This window comes from Argopecten irradians, chromosome 2, assembly GCF_041381155.1.
Source record: "Argopecten irradians isolate NY chromosome 2, Ai_NY, whole genome shotgun sequence".
In the NCBI taxonomy this organism is placed as follows: domain Eukaryota; kingdom Metazoa; phylum Mollusca; class Bivalvia; order Pectinida; family Pectinidae; genus Argopecten; species Argopecten irradians.
The window spans coordinates 41,902,983-41,921,705 of record NC_091135.1 but is presented as its reverse complement, the minus strand read 5'-3'; the positions used below and the strand labels follow the sequence as shown (position 1 = coordinate 41,921,705).

Here is an 18,723-nt window from a genome sequence, read left to right as displayed (position 1 = left end):
TTGCCTTAATATTCAATAAAATCATATATATCATGATTTAATGAATATTAAATGTTATTTGCAAAAACTATGACTATGAGAACTTCAACTTAGAAGGGGAAGGTGGATGGGTTCAAAATATCATGGCCATGGTAAAATGAACCCCCCATCCCCACGTCAATTATATCTTTTTAATTTACAATTAATTGCCTTAAGATTCAATAAAACTATATATATCATGATTTTAATGAATATTACACGTTATTTGCAAAAACAATGACTATGAGAACTTCACATAAGAAGAGGAAGAAGGGGGGGGGGGGGGGTTAAAATACCATGGGAATGGTGAAATGAACCCCTTATCCCCACATTAATTATATCTTTTAATTTACATTTAATTGCCTTAAGATTAAATAATATCATATGTATATCATGATTTTAATGAATATTAAATGTTATTTGCAATATTCATTAAATCATGATATATATGATTTTATTGAATCTTAAGGCAATTAAATGTAAATTAAAAAGATATAATTGACGTGGGGATGGGGGTTCATTTCACCATGGCCATGGTATTTTGACCCCCCCCCCCCCCCCCTCCACCTTCCCCTTCTAAGTTGAAGTTCTCATAGTGATATTTTTTTGCAAATAACATGTTATATTCATTAAAATCATAATATATATGATTTTATTGTATTTTAAGGCAGTTAAATGTGAATTTAAAAGACATAATTGGCGTGGAGATGGGGGGGTCATTTCACCATGGCCATGGTATTTTGACCCCCCCCCCCCTTCCCAAAAAATTGTTTTAAAAAAATGCCTTCCACATGCTAGCCATAGGTCTAACTTAATCCTAATTTGAAGTTTATCATAAATGAGAAGAAAATATCAAGTTTACAAGTGTTATAGTAACTTTTAGAAGGGGGGGTCATTTTACCAGGGGGGGTCATTTCACCATAATGGTATTTTGACCCCGGGGTCATTTCACCATAATGGTATTTTGACCCCGGGGTCAATATACCATGATTCAAAATACCATGCTACACCGGGGATTAATACTTATTAAAATCAATGAACTGTCTTAGACATTCTACCAATGACTTGTGGTGAAGGTCTCTGACATTCTGTCATGGACTCTCTGTAGCTGCACACGAATGTTTCTTAACCACTTGTCTATTACAATTGTAGTGAAAGAAGTACACTTTTTTTTCCTTTTACAAAACCACAAGAATTCTCTCTAAACAGCAAGATATGGTCAAACTGGTTGTGATCTTGGTCACTGGTAAGTTTGATGGTTGACCTTCCAAGATGTATTCTTGCCAAGCAGCTCAACCATGTGTGTTGTAACAGAGTAAATAATTTAGTTGTGTGTGGGATCTTCAGGAGAGGTTTTATTCTAGTCTTTAAAGAACTAACATTCCATTACAAGTTCTAAATTATTCAACGAGATACAGAAACTTGTGTTTTGGCACAGTAATGACTTTCTTGATGTGGGGGTAAATGTTGCTGAATACACAGGCAGAGATGTACTGATTTCCTCCTGAAATTGATCAGTAGGTTGTACAATGGTCCCCAGATATCACACACATAACTATTATCATGCTTACCTAGAGTTTGTCTGGACTGGAATGGTTGACATTGGTACATACCAAAATCAATATACACCAAATAGAATCTACTATAGGCCTTATATTATAATGGCCACCTTTCTGAAATTTATTTTCCCCTTTTGACACTTTCAACTTCTTGTTGTCAGTCAGTATTTGCATGGAAGCAACATCAAATCAAATTTGGTTGTTCTAAAGAAATAATTCAGACATACCAAGTAACACGAAGATGGTCAATCATTTGAATGGTAGCCCTCATATCCAGCATGCTACAGATCAAGTATCAGATTTGTAAACCTATCACTTGTCAAAAAGTCCATGTGATACCTGATAAAAGATCAAGGTCATTCAATTGTACTAACTTGGTAACCCATCATCCAGGAATGCGATTGGTCCAATATTAGGTTTATGAGCTATTTTATTGAGGATAAGTCATGAACAAATTTTATGCTTTTTGACCCCTGTAACTTAGAATGAAATGAAGTCCCAAAAATTGTATCCAAGCATGCTAGGCTCACTAGCAGGCAAGCAGTTTAAAAAATTCAGCCTTTTTTACCCTTGTCACCTTAAATAACTAGAACTGTCACCACTCCATTAATAGGGGACACTGCAAAACCCCATAAAGTTTACTCAAGTGCCCTTTATGTCAGGCGTCTGTGTATCAATTTCAAAAAATCTGTCAAGTACTTTAGGAGGAGTTTGCTGGGCAAAGGTGTGTCTACAGACAGACAGACAGACAGATGGACGGACTGAGGACAAACAGAAGGACAGACGTACAGACGGACAACCTGATTCCAGTATAAACTCCCCCTCCTTTAACTTAATTGTAGGGGTATAAAAATAAAAAAAATCAAGGAGTTGAAATATTGGTAAATGGTGTCTGGTTATGTCATGGGACCAAAATGTCTCTCAGGGAACTGACATAAAAAATCAATGATGTCTAATATTATGCAAAGGAAGTTGATGCACACAGCTAATAGTGTCTGATGTCAAACAAAAGATACCCTGGTAAACATTCTATGGAAATGAAGGTTTTATCATTACATGTAGTTATTTGAAACTTTGTCTAGGGCTGATATAATGTAACGAGTTGCTGATTAATTTTCATTCACTCATGAGAGGTAACATAAAACTTTCGTATCAGGCAAATCAAAACAGTCAGATAAAACCAAATAATAAGCTTCACCAATGCCATTTAATTGGCTAAGATTGCATGACAGTATTGGTTGTCATAGTAATCGCAGCACCTCAATTGTGTTTTATCAAAGAGATTTTAATCATGTTGTTAAACCAGCCTCTCCATAGAAAACCCAGCAGTGTATATCTGATAAAAGCATGTTAACTGACTTAGGAAAGCTTCAGATTGAATTCTGTACTAAGGTAATGAGTTTAAGTAGAAGATTGAACTTACAACATGAAACCTTTTAGCAGCCCTTGTTTTCTATACAATATGTGTAGTTAAGAATTGCTAGTTGAATAAGTAGGCTTGAGATCTCCTTTATTGTTGCCATGGAAACTCAGGTACACAAAACTTGATGTCATGTATGCATGTGTGATTTGATTTGATTGGTTTAATGCCTTATTAACAGCTATGCTCATTTAGGGATGTGTCAGGTTTATTGGTGGAGGAAAGCCAGAGTACCCGAAGAATAACCACTGACCAGTAGTCAGTACCTGGAAACTGCCCCACTGATGGGATTCAAATCGCAATGAAGGATATGTGGTAATAATTAATTGTCATAACATCTTAAAGACTTGGCCCCATGTTTTAAATATGAGTTTTCTAGTACAAGACAAAAACATTATTGTCTTATTTTAAACAAGTTATCATACAAATATCAGCATACCAATTACTATTCACAAACAAATGCATATGGTGGATAGAAAAATGTTGCTGCTCGTGACAAATTAAACTGTAACTTCTTCAATTTATTATGATGGGCTTGCATTTCAGTTATATAGCGGGATGGACTTGGTCAATCATCGGTGACCATGCAGGTAACTCAATGAGTTGAGGATCCGACTAGTGTTTGGAGGTTTTGGGTTCAAACCCTGATCTTGCTGCTAAAGTTTTTCCTCTCCTTTTATACATATCCAAACATACTAGTGCAATAAATTAATACCTTTACTTAGTGTGGTAGAAATCAACCAGAAAGTAGAAATGCATTAATATTTTTGTGAATATTTACAAGAATATTACAAGAGCAGCTGAAAGAAAATTACCACCAAAATATTATATTTATATAAAAGAATGTTTAAATTCAGCACTGGTTACATCAACTTCGCTAGTCAAGGTTACAGTAGACTACTGTACCCTTGGCTAGCGAAGTTGTGGTTACATGAGAAGTTTTGCTTGTTACTAACAAGATGCATGTACCATCCAATTAAAAGCATGTTTTGAATTATAGAAGTGAAGATTTCAAGGTTAAGATAGCTTAACATTTCATTTCACACAAAGCTATTGACAAACATCAGAGTTCCATGTGATTAATCATTAGTTTGGAATTAAACGACCGGAAATCACTTCCTTTAGAATTCCAAGCAGGAGCAAGTCAATGTAACGTCTCTGTTACTTTAATTACTTATTTATAATTTGATCAATAAATTGATTATTCCAGTCCATGGTGGTGATGCTTAAATATGCGGAGTGTACGTCATGGTTTTGTGTTATGTTTGAGTGTAGGAGGGTGAGACTGACGCACTATCAGACAAAAATAATCCATACCATATCCAAACAGTGCATTATGAATTCAAATGGACTTTGTAAATACATCCACAGTGGAAATATCACAGAAAATTGAATTTTTTCTGCCACTGTATTTCGTCACTAAACTGTGTTCTGTAAAATAATCAATAGATCTGTTGGTGTGACGTGGATGAGATCTATATAGGATATTCATAACTTTAGTGAAATCACTTCCAGGAGAAATATTAGATAACCAGAATTACACTAACTTGTGCACACCAGAGTTCCAGCTGTGTGTCCTTGGAAGTGTCAGTCTGTCCCATGCTCTGTAGAGGTCCATTTTTCCATATAATATTCTTCACTGATTTATCTAAATCCATCGGTGAAAAGTATTTAAATCTGAAATTAAAAATAATACATACCAGTAAATTTAATTTGCAAATATTGATTGGAACAAGAAAGCATTAAATTTTCATACAAATGAAGTGGTGTCATTCTAAGCTTGAAGTATATGTTAACCTGGTAAACTAGGGCGTAGGGAAATCATGCTACCACATATAAACAAATTTTTAAATTATAGTCTATGCAAAACCAGAGGATAGCCGTAAATTAGGTAAAAGCTTTGTAACAGAGAGAAACAAAGTGTCACCGAATTCTTGGCAGGGAAATTCTGTCAGAATTCCAAGATGGGAATAACAAACATTGTAACTGATGTGTTAGCTACAGACACTGATACTTTTAAAGACAAATAAACCATCGACATTCTCAATTTCGGGGAGAAATTTCCCAAATGCCATCACAAACATGCCGAAGCTTCCGTCATTTCCGGAACAGACCCATCACTGCTATCCCATCATTTCCTGGGCAGACAGCTTCATCACTGTACTCTAAACTAAAACACACATTAGTTTACAATAACTCATACCAAAAGCAAACCTCATTGTTGAATAATGGCTCTTTTTTAGTTTTCAGTTTTGAAAGAAAATAATTGCAAAGCACAAAAAATTGAACCCAAAAATGAGACATTGGCTTTTCAAGAATTCATAAACCAACAAATGACCTTGACTATTCAAGAGCTGATAACCCAACAAATGACCTTGACTATTCAAGAGCTGATAACCCAACAAATGACCTTGACTATTCAAGAGCTGATAACCCAACAAATGACCTTGACTATTCAAGAGCTGATAACCCAACAAATGACCTTGACTATTCAAGAGCTGATAACCAAATAAATGACCTTGACTGTTTGATAACCCAGCAAATGACCTTGACTTTTCAAGGATTCATAACCCAACAAAATGCTTTTTACTGTTCTAATGTGGAAAGCCTACAAATGACCTTGACTATCAATTGTTGATGACCTTACAAATGACTTTGGCTGATTACCCCTAATGCACACAAAGAAAACTTACCATTTTTCTAATCTTGGATATCAAACAGAGATTAGCTATATAGCTACATGTATGTAGTTACTTGAGCATATAGTATTAGAAATCCCTGTTATAGTAAGCTTTAAATTAAAATTTTAAATTTTCCCAGACATATTGATGTTTGAACAAGCTACAACACACATGAACAAACAAATATTGATAATGAAGGTATACATTGGTAAACCTTTTTCTGTGATATGATCATAAACAGCTAGCTGTAGGATCTGTGCCAGTCGTGTACACCAAATGTCAGAGAATCTATAGAGGTAGTCGTGCTTCCTGACATCAGTCACTCCTTCGAGACCGTTCATCTGAATTTACTCCCAAATTATCTATACCCAATCGATGTTTCCCAACCCAAAGACAGACTGGGACTTGCGTACAGTAACTGTCTCTCCCTCAAACTGTTATAGTTTGACCTTTGACTTCAGACAAGTACAAATTTCTGCATCCCTATGCAATATTTCTGATTGATTTACTAAACAAAATTCATGGCATAAAACAAACGGATTTGGCACAAGTTATGACAGCTTATAAGCTACTAATACATGTATTTCATAATATTATTGCATTTTTTTATACAAAGTGTTGTGGTGTTTCTTTGTGACCATGAAATTTCATCTTTGACCTCATTAATAAATCAAAACTTTCCTTTTTTAAGAAACATTTTTAGGACATATTATTAGAATTGATAAAAACTGATTGAATTTTCATACCTTAATGGAAATCGGAAAAAGTCTTTTAGTTATTTTAGCAAGAATGTGAGTCCAGTACCAATGGAAGAAAACAAAAAATTCATTCATTTATTTCTAAAAGCTATGCTTTTAAAAGATTTTCTTGGATTCACCCCGTACAAAATTAAATGTCAAAATGGTTCAGGTTTAATCTGCCTTCCAGAAAATCCCTTTATGTTAAAGGTCACTGTAATCTTACGCTGCATCGTAACAGTGGCAGGAAGACGGAGGGATTTCAGAGCTTGGGAAAGATCTCGTATCCAGACATGGAGTTAACGTGACAGGAAATTATCATCATTATACAAGAGCAGTTTGTTTGTTGGTGCCTTACTTACAAGACTGCCATAGTTAGTGTATAAATACAGAAAATTATTGATCAAGTTTTAATGGTCGAACGTCTGGTCTTATATCAAGTACGTGTCCTGTACACCCTGTCTCTGGTATATATCCAGTCTTCATTTAACATTCACGTCTTGTACGCTCAGTTACCCAGCCAACAGTAACATGTACAGTTTTCCTCCAATCACTATAATCCAGCCCATTTCTGTGGTGACTTAATTTTTCATTTAGAGTCATATGGTTCTATTTTAAATATACAGTATCCAAAATTTATGGTGCTTAATTTTTGGAGTTTCCTAACACTAGCGAAATATGTGATGAGCAATTTGATTTAATATGATAAATAACTGGCTCACAGTATCATGATTAGATCTCTACTGATTTTAGTGGTAGAAAATGTGACAATTCCAATTAAGTGTGAACTTCTAGATAAAATTGTCACAGCTCATATCCAACTTCAAGCACTCGCATACATTTCAGTACCAAGCCTTACCGATATGATTGTCCCAGCCTTTATCTAACTTCCAGCACATTCATATATATATATCTCAGTACCAAGCCTTACCGATATGATTGTCCCAGCCTTTATCTAACTTCCAGCACATTCATATATATATATCTCAGTACCAAGCCTTACCGATATGATTGTCTCAGCCTTTATCTAACTTCCAGCACATTCATATATATATATCTCAGTACCAAGCCTTACCGATATGATTGTCTCAGCCTTTATCTAACTTCCAGCACATTCATATATATATATCTAACTTCCAGCACTCTCATATACATATATCTCAGTACTTAAGGCCTGGTCCCACTGAAGAGCTGATTAATTATGGATGAATTTAGTTTATAAATTTTGGCCGTTCGTCGTCATCCGCAACAAAATTGGCTTAAAATAACAAATTTTCAAGTATAAATTACGGATATATTAATAATATTCTGCGAATTTATTACAAACAAATGCGGATATTTCACGAATACAAGCGAATACGATAACTGACACTACTGCTCCCGTGAGGTGTACAATCGGTAAGATTATCCAACAATGCAGATATGTAACAAACAATTACGAATATATAACGCATATATTGAGGAAACAGATCGGAAGTATTGCGATTGTTATGGAAGTATTACGAATCTATTAATAATGCATTGCGCAGATGTAGTGGAAAAACAGTTATATTGCGCATGTAGGGCATCTGAATTACGGAGGTAAAAGAAGCGCGCTCGGGCCATTCGGTATCGCTTTTCACAACAACACGACCGCAACAAAGATAAGCAAGCTGTAACTTTCATCCTACCTCCTTCAGATACAAAGAAGGTTCAGTCTGTTTCAAAATCAAATCAAAGCAGACAACTTTTTCTTTTCTGTCTTTGAAACAATTTCATGACTTGAACAAGTAGATTAATATGTTGTTTGATACCATTATTACGCTGCATTGGTATTATTGCCGATGACCCATTATTACACCTGTACTTCTCGACGGACAGGAAATAATAGACAAATATGTCGATTTTTGCCATATTTATACAGTAGTTTTGGTTTACGCCATTGCCACGAATTTTAAGAGGATATGTCTCGAGGATGAGCATAAACATTCTGTTACAGCACATGTAAATCTAAATACCTTCACTTTATGTATTGATTGATACGCTAGGAAATATAGCCACTCCAACGTTTATACTGGTATTCAGACTGCTTTGACGTACCACATTGTGAATTGAGAGCTAACATTTAACATTTCCCAAATTCTAAATATGAAAATAAATGATGTGATTTTACTGCACTGAGTGGAGAAGAGGAAAATTGACAGAATTGGAAACAAGTATTGAAGTATAGGCAATTACTGCAGTGGAAAGTTAAAGTATAGGCAATTACTGCTCTGAAATGTTGAAGTAGGCAATCACTGGGCTGAAATGTTGAAGTATAGGCAATCACTGAGCTGAATTGTTGAAGTATAGTTAATCACTGAGCTGAATGTTGAAGTATAGTCAATCAATGAGCTAAATGTTGAAGTATAGCCAATCACTGAACTGAATGTTGAAGTAGGCAATCACTGAGCTGAAATGTTGAAGTATAGTCAATCACTGAGCTGAATGTTGAAGTATAGTCAATCAATGAGCTAAATGTTGAAGTATAGGCAATCACTGAGCTGAATGTTGAAGTATAGGCAGTCAATGCAGTGGAAAGTTAAAGTATAGGTAATCACTGCAGTGGAAAGTTAAAGTATAGGCAATCACTGAGCTAAATGTTGAAGTATAGGCAATCACAGAGCTAAATGTTGAAGTATAGGCAATCACGGAGCTAAATGTTGAAGTATAGGCAATCACTGCAGTGGAAAGTTAAAGTATAGGCAATCACTGCTCTGAAATGTTGAAGTACAGACAATCACTGAGTAGAAATGTTGAAGTATATAGTCAATCACTGAGCTGAATGTTGAAGTAAGGCAATCACTGAGCTGAATGTTGAAGTATAGTCAATCACTCAGCTGAATGTTGAAGTATAGGCAATCACTGAGCTGAAATGTTGAAGTATAGTCAATCACTGAGCTGAATGTTGAAGTATAGGCAATCACTGAGCTGAATGTTGAAGTATAGGCAATCACTGAGCTAAATGTTGAAGTATAGTCAATCACTGAGCTGAATGTTGAAGTATAGGCAATCACTGCAGTGGAAAGTTAAAGTATAGGCAATCACTGCTCTGAAATGTTGAAGTATAGTCAATCACTGAGCTAAATGTTGAAGTATAGGCAATCACGGAGCTAAATGTTAAAGTATAGGCAATCACTGCTCTGAAATGTTGAAGTAGGCAATCACTATAGGCAATCACTGCACTGAAATAATGAAGTGTAGTCAATCACTGAGCTGAAATGTTGAAGTATAGGCAACCACTACAGTGGAAAGTTGAAGTATAGGCAACCACTACAGTGGAAAGTTGAAGTATAGGCAATCACTGCAGTGGAAAGTTGAAGTATATGCAACTGATACATTAAAATGTTGAAGTACAGCCAATCAATGCAATGTTCTTAAAAGTCTTGTTAGGAAATTGAAAGTGCTTGATGTTAAATATACATACTGGAATATGACGTCAAGTAGATATACCTACTGAAATTTGATGTCAATGAGACATTCTGACATTTGATGCCATCCAGGGTACAAACTTAGCTGTTGCAAAACTTTGGATATTGATGTAGAGTAAATAATGTCTTCAAGACAAATGTTATTTGATTTTATGCACCATTGACAGCCAGGGTCATTTAAGAATGTGCCAGGTTTTTAAGAGGGGGAGGAAAGTCAGAGCACCCGCAAAAAATCATCAATCTGCACTCAGTACCTGGCAACTGCACCACTTTGGTTTAATATGTTATTAAGATAGGGGATGGGAGCCAAGTATATTTTGTAACATAAGCTATCAGTGTAGTGAATGTACCACCCACCTTCTATCCCCTGGCTCCCTAGGGGATGCCGGGGAAGGGAGATTGTATCAGGTGCCTTTGCACTTAGAGGTGATGGTTATTACCACATTGACACCCCTGCCCCCAGGTGATGGAGGGGGGGTATGGCACTTGAGTGACAGTGGTAAAGAGCCTATCAATGTTGTGGTCATTCACTACACTGACCAATCAAATCCTGTTGTAGTAAATGGAGTTTAGGACTCAGGGTCCATCTTAGACAACAGGATCACTCTATAGCAGCGAGGCGTGGCGATAAGGCGTTTATTCATAATGGCCTGCTAGCTGTAGCGTAAAAAATTTTGGGTTAGATTCTCTAAAAATTAAACCAATAACTCCATAATGAGTGAAGTAGACTCAGATGACAGTTCATCCCAGGTTGACATTGATGATTCAAAAAGAGTACGCATTTGGGCGGCTCATAAAAAGCTATCAGTCTCAACTGTGAAAATTTTACTGGAATTGGGATATACAAGTTTGGAGGCCCTTGCTAATTTACAAGAAAAAGACTTGCAGGATGTAGGTCTGCCTATTGGACAAGTACGTCTTATCATAAAATCAGTGGAACAGACTTTTCCAGCCAAAAATCCACGGGGGAAAAAAACCTGTGCTGGATAAGATGATGATTCGCCTGTACATGCAGACTCATACATACAAGAGGTTCTAGGAAATCTTCATGAAGTACAGTCTGGCAGTTCCAGGGACTTACCAGCAGCAGACTCGCGGTTACCAGGTAACAGGGCTTTTAATGCAGACATTTTCTCTTGGCAAGATCCCCAAATTTATTTTAAGGCTCTAAAACCAAGGTCTAGTAATCACTTTCTTGATATATGTGAATTTGTTGGACATAATGGCACTCCAACTGATGTGATTGTCTCTGAGGGCGAGGGGGGAAAACTAGTTTTTAACACAGGACCAGCTCGTCCAAAATTAGAAAATATCAACCAAGCACAGTGGGCAATAGCTAATATGGCAATTTTAAATAAACTGTTAGAGGATAAAATCCTCATGCACACTGAGATGCTTGATTACTTATCGTATACAACCCGTATACACAATTTGTTTTTAAGTCACGAGCAAGTGTCTGTTTTCCTGTATGATCGGGAGTACAGAAAACTCCAGCATCAGTACTCTTTCCGTTGGGGAACAGATGTTCCACATCTGATGGTAGTACATCTAAAGCAGAGACAGCCACAGTCAGTCTGGTAACCAAGGTTTAAAATCGGGTGGTCAACACCATGATTTTGGTGCTTATCAGCGGGGGACACATAAAGGAGGTGGCAATCCTGTTAAGTATGTCACTCATGATATAGATGGTACAGAAATTTGTAAGAGATATAATGCTCAAGCAGGTTGTCCTTTAGTGAACTGTAAGTTTAGCCATGTGTGTGGGTGTACCTGGGTGTGGGCAGAAGCACACAGCTTTGACCCACACTAAGGCAAAAAACTTGTAGTTCCGAAAACAGTCACAACAAAAGCCCTTATGCCTTCCTGCCTTGGACGAAGAATTGATTGATGATATTGACAGGGAGTACCTCCTTAAAGGTATTCGTGATGGTTTTGACATCATAGATCCTGATTCTGTTCCTTTACCAGTTGAAATGCATAATCATAAATCTGCTCATCCAAATGGTCCGCTATATGTTGAAGCCAAAAAGCAAATTCAAAATGAAATTGACAATGGAAATTACATTAAGACGGATAAAGCCATGTATTGTTAGTCCCATTGGCGTCATACCTAAATCTGATGGTGGTGTACGTCTTATTCATGATTGTAGCAGACCATTAGGACAAGCTGTAAATGATTATGTATCAGGTTTTGATAAACAGTCATTTCAAACTTTAGATAGTGCTAAGGCTCTGATGACACAAGAGTGTTTTATGGCAAAAATTGATTTGAAAGCAGCTTACCGATCAGTAAATATCAGTCAGCATAGTCAATCAGTGACAGGATTAAAATGGAAACTTGATGGCAGTATTCAATACTTGTATGATTCAAAAATTCCTTTTGGGTCCAGATTAGGACCAGGCATATTTAATCGCTTAACCCAGGCAGTTAGGCGTAATGGCAGAGCGGCGTGGGTTTTCCATTATGGCATATATAGATGATTTCTTTCTGTGTGAGAAGACGCATGAACGTTGTCAAGAGGCTATGAATTTTCTTGTGAATCTTTTGCGTAAGCTTGGATTTCAAATTAGCTGGTCAAAAATGGCTGGTCCTTCCCAAACGCTTACATTTTTGGGTGTGGAACTTGATTCAGTACATATGGAAATGCGTCTTCCCCAAGAGAAATTAGTTGCTTTAAGGGCAGAGTTGGACCAATTTGCAAGGCGAAATCGTGTGTCTAAACGACAGTTACAATCATTGGCGGGCAAACTTAGTTGGGCAGCAACTGCGGTGATCGGCAGGCGAGTATTCCTCCGCAGAATCATTGATGCTTTTTGCACCCTTCGAAATGGCGATCACAAAATGTATATGCGAGGCGACATTTTATATGATGTCAATTGGTGGCGTGTAGGCTTGAGTGCCTTTAATGGCGTAGCTATGCTGTTAGATGACGATTCCCCTCCCGCGGTCATTTATACAGATGCGTGCAATGATGGTGGCGGAGGTCACTGGGGGGATGACTGGTTTTATTGTAACTGGGATATTGACCTACCTCATGTCAGTTCTTTGCATATAAACCAAAAAGAAATTCTGTCTGTGTTAATTGGAGCACAGCGATGGGGACATCTTTGGTGTAATCAGGGTGTTTTTGCATATTCTGATAACTCTGTTACAGTGGCGTGCGTAAATAAAGGTTCATCGCGAAACCCTTTTATCATGGAATGTATTCGTAAACTTTTCTGGTTATCTGTAAAATATAACTTTAGGCTCAGTTGTCGTCATATACCAGGAGAGTATAATGTTAGAGCTGACACAATTTCCCGTCTGACTGAGGGGAATAACCTTTTTGAGGCATGGGCATATAATGTCCCATATCTTGTTCATGCATCATGGTATGTTGGCCACCTTTCGTCAGCGGTCCTTTCTTATTTCTTCTCCAGGTCGCTCTGCAACAATAGAGCAGTGCCTGGACCGTCGTGTGCTAGAGTTTCGGGGTAACAGCTTGGCAGAATCTACAAAACGTACATATCGAACATACTTATCTGCATATTTGCGGTTCTGCGCTTCTCTTCAGATTCCTTGTGTCCCAATAAGTACAAAATATTTGGCGCGATATGTTGCATATTTATCCAACACATGTGCCTTTTCGTCTCTTTGCAATTATTTGGCGATTGTTCGTCTTGTTCACCTTGAAGCAGGCTATAATAACCCTGTAGATTCTTATTATCTCAAGAGTATACTGCGCTGGGCAAGGCGTGTCCTAGGTGATAGCACCAAAGCAAAATTACCTATTACAGTACAGATGCTTTTTAGTATTTTTCATCAACTAGACCTCACTCAGCATTTTGACATTACATTTTGGGCTGTATGCTTGACAGCTTTTTTCTCTTTCTTTCGTAAGTCCAATTTACTTGTTGATTCAATCAATAGCTATGACTCGTCTAAGCATCTTAGTAGACATCACATTACTTTTTCTCCAGAGGGTGCAAGAGTGACTGTACCATGGTCAAAAACTATTCAATACCAAGAGAGAGTGTTGTGTATCCCATTGCCACGCATACCTTATTCTCCGTTATGTCCAAGTCAAGCCCTACTCCTTGTCACACGTCTCTGCCCATCCATCCATGCAGAAACACCAATGTTTACATATCATAGAGGTAAACTTGTCAAAGCAATTACATACTCACGCTTTCTTACTCGCTTAAAGCATGTGCTTACCGCCGCAGGGTATGATTGTAACAAGTATGCTGGACACAGCTTTCGTCGGGGTGGGGCAACGTTAGCAATGGAATATGGGATGCCACCTGCAGTCATCCAAGCACAAGGTGACTGGCGTAGTGACTGTTTTCGGCGTTATTTGCAGCCATCTGTGACATATCGTCAACAATTGGCTTCAGTTTTTTCTCAGAAATTGGCTAGTGTAACACATTATACATAGTTTTCCTGTTAATATACATATATATATATATATATATAATTGTGTAGGGATCTTGCCATTTATCTAGCCCTGTTACTTTTCCTGACTATTAACTTTGCAAGTGGAATTCCTATGTGAGAGTGACCTTATACCTATACCAGTCATGTGACTTTACAGTACAGTGTTCAATGGATTAATGGTTACCTGTTGGATATGGCAGAGACATGGTTTATTATGGAATTTTCTGCCAGGGGTGCACATGATGGACAGAGCTAGCGCTCGAGTGCACATGATGGACGTTAGATTAAAAAACGATTTAAATGCCGTTTTGTCTATAATGCAGTCTTTGTGAATATAATGTTCTTCATACAAGTATTTACTTCCTACATCTACCAGGTTTGGGGGTATGGAGATTCAGAAGAATAATTTTAATGTATTATGTAATATCATTTATGATGTAATTGCGGTAATCATTACATAACATTAATAAACTGGATCTACTATCCCAAACCTGGTCTTTGTGTTGGTTTCAGACCCGTGATTAATGGAAGTATTAATGTTTTTAATATGTTATTAAGATAGGGGATGGGAGCCAAGTATATTTTGTAACATAAGCTATCAGTGTAGTGAATGTACCACCCACCTTCTATCCCCTGGCTCCCTAGGGGATGCCGGGGAAGGGAGATTGTATCAGGTGCCTTTGCACTTAGAGGTGATGGTTATTACCACATTGACAGCCCTGCCCCCAGGTGATGGAGGGGGGTATGGCACTTGAGTGACAGTGGTAAAGAGCCTATCAATGTTGTGGTCATTCACTACACTGACCAATCAAATCCTGTTGTAGTAAATGAAGTTTAGGACTCAGGGTCCATCTTAGACAACAGGATCACTCTATAGCAGCGAGGCGTGGCAATAAGGCGTTTATTCATAATGGCGTGCTAGCTGTAGCGTAAAAATTTTTTGACCCACCCTTGGCTACCCATTCCCAATGTTTTAATGTTAATTATTTCTTACTTAATTGTTATATATCCTTGTACCGGTAGGTAGTTTATAGTCTATAGATCCAGTTTTACATGCAGAGATTCAGAAGAATAATTTTAATGTATTATGTAATATCATTTATGATGTAATTGCGGTAATCATTACATAACATTAATAGACTGGATCTACTATCCCAAACCTGGTCTTTGTGTTGGTTTCAGACCCGTGATTAATTGCACCACTTTGGTTTAGAAGTCGACCCAGAGGTGAAGGGCTTGTGGTTATATGTCAGGACATCTCCTTCAATGGCCAGTATAGACAAAATGTCTCCAGCCTGAGACTTGGCATAATTCTAAATCTCATGAAGTCTAATATACAGGAAAATACAAGTTACACTTGATGCCTTAAGGAGCAATATAGTGTCTTTATGTCTTGAATACATTATTTTTAGCTGATGGCTATAGTAATTTAACGCGAGGTATATCTATGGAAGCATTTATGTTCACACAAGTCTTTGATAAAACATGCTGACTGTTATACCTATAATGAAATATCACATTTGATCGCAACCATGCAATTTACTGCTATGTTCTATGTTAAAATGAACTTCCACACAACTGTATAAGGAGGAGTTAGATGAGGAAGACGTAATACCAATAGCCATTGCTCTCAGGTGATTAATATGCCAAAAGTTACACAGCAAGACCCAGGCTTCCTGGCACAGAAAACAAATATAGATGAGAAAAGAAATATTGATTTCTGAGCATAAAATTCTAATTACAGACAAAATCACACAGTCAGACATATTTGTGTGAAGATGATTGGGTTGGGTTTGTATTGGCTAGACATCACAGACTGGCCACGTCCATGCTCTATTGAACTGGCCAGTTAGGGAAAATATTGGCGAAGTATTACCATACCAAACTGTAAAGCTTGAGTCTGATACATCATCATCAACATAAACTTCAGACTTCAGGGTTTACATAGGTAGGGCTTGGGTGCATTCCAATACATGTATTACACATTCAGTTCAATATATTACATCAGTCCATTAGAAATGGACTGTATAATGGACTGTATATCACAAATTATAAATAGACAAAATGTTTGTGTGTCTTTGTTTATTTACTGAACTTATTGCACTGCGACCAGTGAGGGACATTTGTATAATTTGCTATGTGATCAGTCAGAGATACTTGAAGGTGATCCAGAGTAGTAGCTTAATTGTGGCTAACTCACCGAGCTTTAAATTGCTACAATCATTAATAGTATCAGGGATAAATTATGCCCTTAGAATCCTTACCTGATTTTTTATATATTTGTTTTCTGGCCCTTCTACTCTTATAAGTACAGCACAGATCTTCTGCAGCAAAAAAATGATAGACATAAAAACATTTTAACGTGTTTGTTTTTTGTGTATATAGTATCATAAAACTACACTCATGTACAAATATTTTGGTGTTCATTGGCTTAGGGTCAAAGGTCACATTTTTATTTATTGAAAAATGAGTCTGTATCAAATAGGTAAAACCTGCCTTAGTGACAACCTCCATATGAAAAACACCTGCATAATAAAACCAGTTACTTGAACTTCCAGTTGGCCAATTTCAACAGAATTTACTGGATTGGAGTTCCTCTACACTTTCATAAATATATCTCAAATATTAGAAAGTACACCAGAACAGTTGATGTGTGAAATTTTTTGTGTTATTGCAAGATAAGGAAAACATTGAGCTATATGAATCGGACTATCAGTGGAAGACCATCCTAGCAGACAGCTAGTAAATTGACCGATTCTATCTGACCACTGCGACACAATCTGACACTTACTATCTAATCAATACAAATATATATATAAATGTTGAACAGATTGTTTCTGGCACGACATCACACTCCATGTACAAAATGACACATTTATCATCACTGTAGTAACACAATGCTCTAATTTTTATCTCATTTTTTTATGAAATCTTTTCTTTGGAAAATTGGCTCTGTATGTGAAACAAATATCTGTGAATTCAGATGATTGAAAATACACACATTGTTTTTTTTTCCATTACCCTGGTAATTACTACAATGGTATATTATCATTTTGTATTTTTATATGGATGTATACTGTTTATATGAGTTTTAAGGTTTGTTGTTCAACAGGACATAAGACCCTATTACATTCACTATAGTAATTATTATTGTGAATTATCCAATTATTCAAATTCATGAACATTCCTTAACTTAAAGGAATTCCTTAACTTAAAATTCTCTATAGAGGTGCATTGCAAAATTAAAAAACAAGAGGCCCAAGGGCCTTACTGACTTCCTTGGCAATAGTCAAATAGGAAATTAATTAGATATGGTGTCAAGGTGGATCAATCAGAGATATAGCAACACTTTCTCAAGACCATGTCAGAACCATTTCAAGTTTCAGCAAAATCGCACCAGTAGAACACAAGAAAAAAAGTTCAAAATGTGTTTTCAAGATGGCAGCAGTGGCGGGCATCTTGGATTTCAGATCGACCAGAAAAATAAAAACACTTTCTCAGGACCATGTCAGGATCATTTCCTGCAAGTTTAAGCCAAATTGCACTGGTAGAACTTGAGAAGGAGTTCAAAATGTGTTTTCAAGATGGCGGCTGTGATGGCCATCTTGGATTTCTGATCAACCCAAAAAATAACACCACTTTGTCGAGACCATGTCAGGAAAATTTCATGCAAGTTTCAGCCAAATTGCTCCAGTAGAGAAGAAGTTCAAAATGTGAAAAGAAAACGCACCTAAGGAGCCTTCCTTAAAACCTGTAATGCTTTCCTATGGGTAATTTAAGCTAAGGCATTCCTTATTTAAGGAATGTTCGTGAAACTGGGCCCAGGTGATTTTTGGTTTGGTTTAACATCCTATTACAGCTAGGGTCATTTACTGTAAGGTCATCAGGTGGAGGAAAGCCAGAGTACCCTTGACCAGCAAAACATGTGGTGGCTGAGGAAGACTTCAACCTTCAGTACAGATACAGCCAAAGACAGACGATATACAGCAGGTCAGCGACAGGATATTGGTGGATCATCGACAGCCTGCTTTACAGCCTGGTCATTTGTTCCTAAAGTCTCTGTTAGGAACATGATTGGCAGATCCTACTAATTCAATACAATGGTCAGCAATTCTGACCGAGCATGGGCAGGATGACCACTGTCTAGTTTCAGCGAAAACATCATCATTTATTTTGTCCTTTAAGAGTATTGAGACTACCAGACAGGATTATATTCATTGATGCTTAACGTTTCTGCAGCAGTGAACATTTCAAAAGCCAAAGGCACAAAAAAGTGTAAAAGAAAACATATCAAAAGTACAAAAAAATAAGGAAATGAGGAGGAAATTGGGTGGACATTTAGACTCTAAGTCACAATATTGCCTAGAACTGATGGAAACCAATTACATATAACATCATTATCTCAATGTTTCCTTTGTTGGCATGATCACTTTTGGGTCTAC

General features: G+C 37.0%; 1 protein-coding gene across 4 annotated transcripts in view; it reads right to left on the bottom strand.

Moving 5' to 3' along the window:
* LOC138315533 (uncharacterized) overlaps nucleotides 1-18,723 on the bottom strand; it is a 263,516-nt gene that overhangs the window by 63,587 nt on the left and 181,206 nt on the right. For 3 of the 4 annotated variants that reach the window (XM_069256626.1, XM_069256629.1, XM_069256628.1), the window contains exon 2: nucleotides 4,545-4,674. The gene's annotated coding sequence lies outside the window, so the exon portion shown is untranslated. Of the gene's footprint in view, nucleotides 1-4,544; nucleotides 4,675-16,545; nucleotides 16,768-18,723 lie in introns of those variants that run through there. The other variant, XM_069256627.1, reaches the window with a different exon arrangement.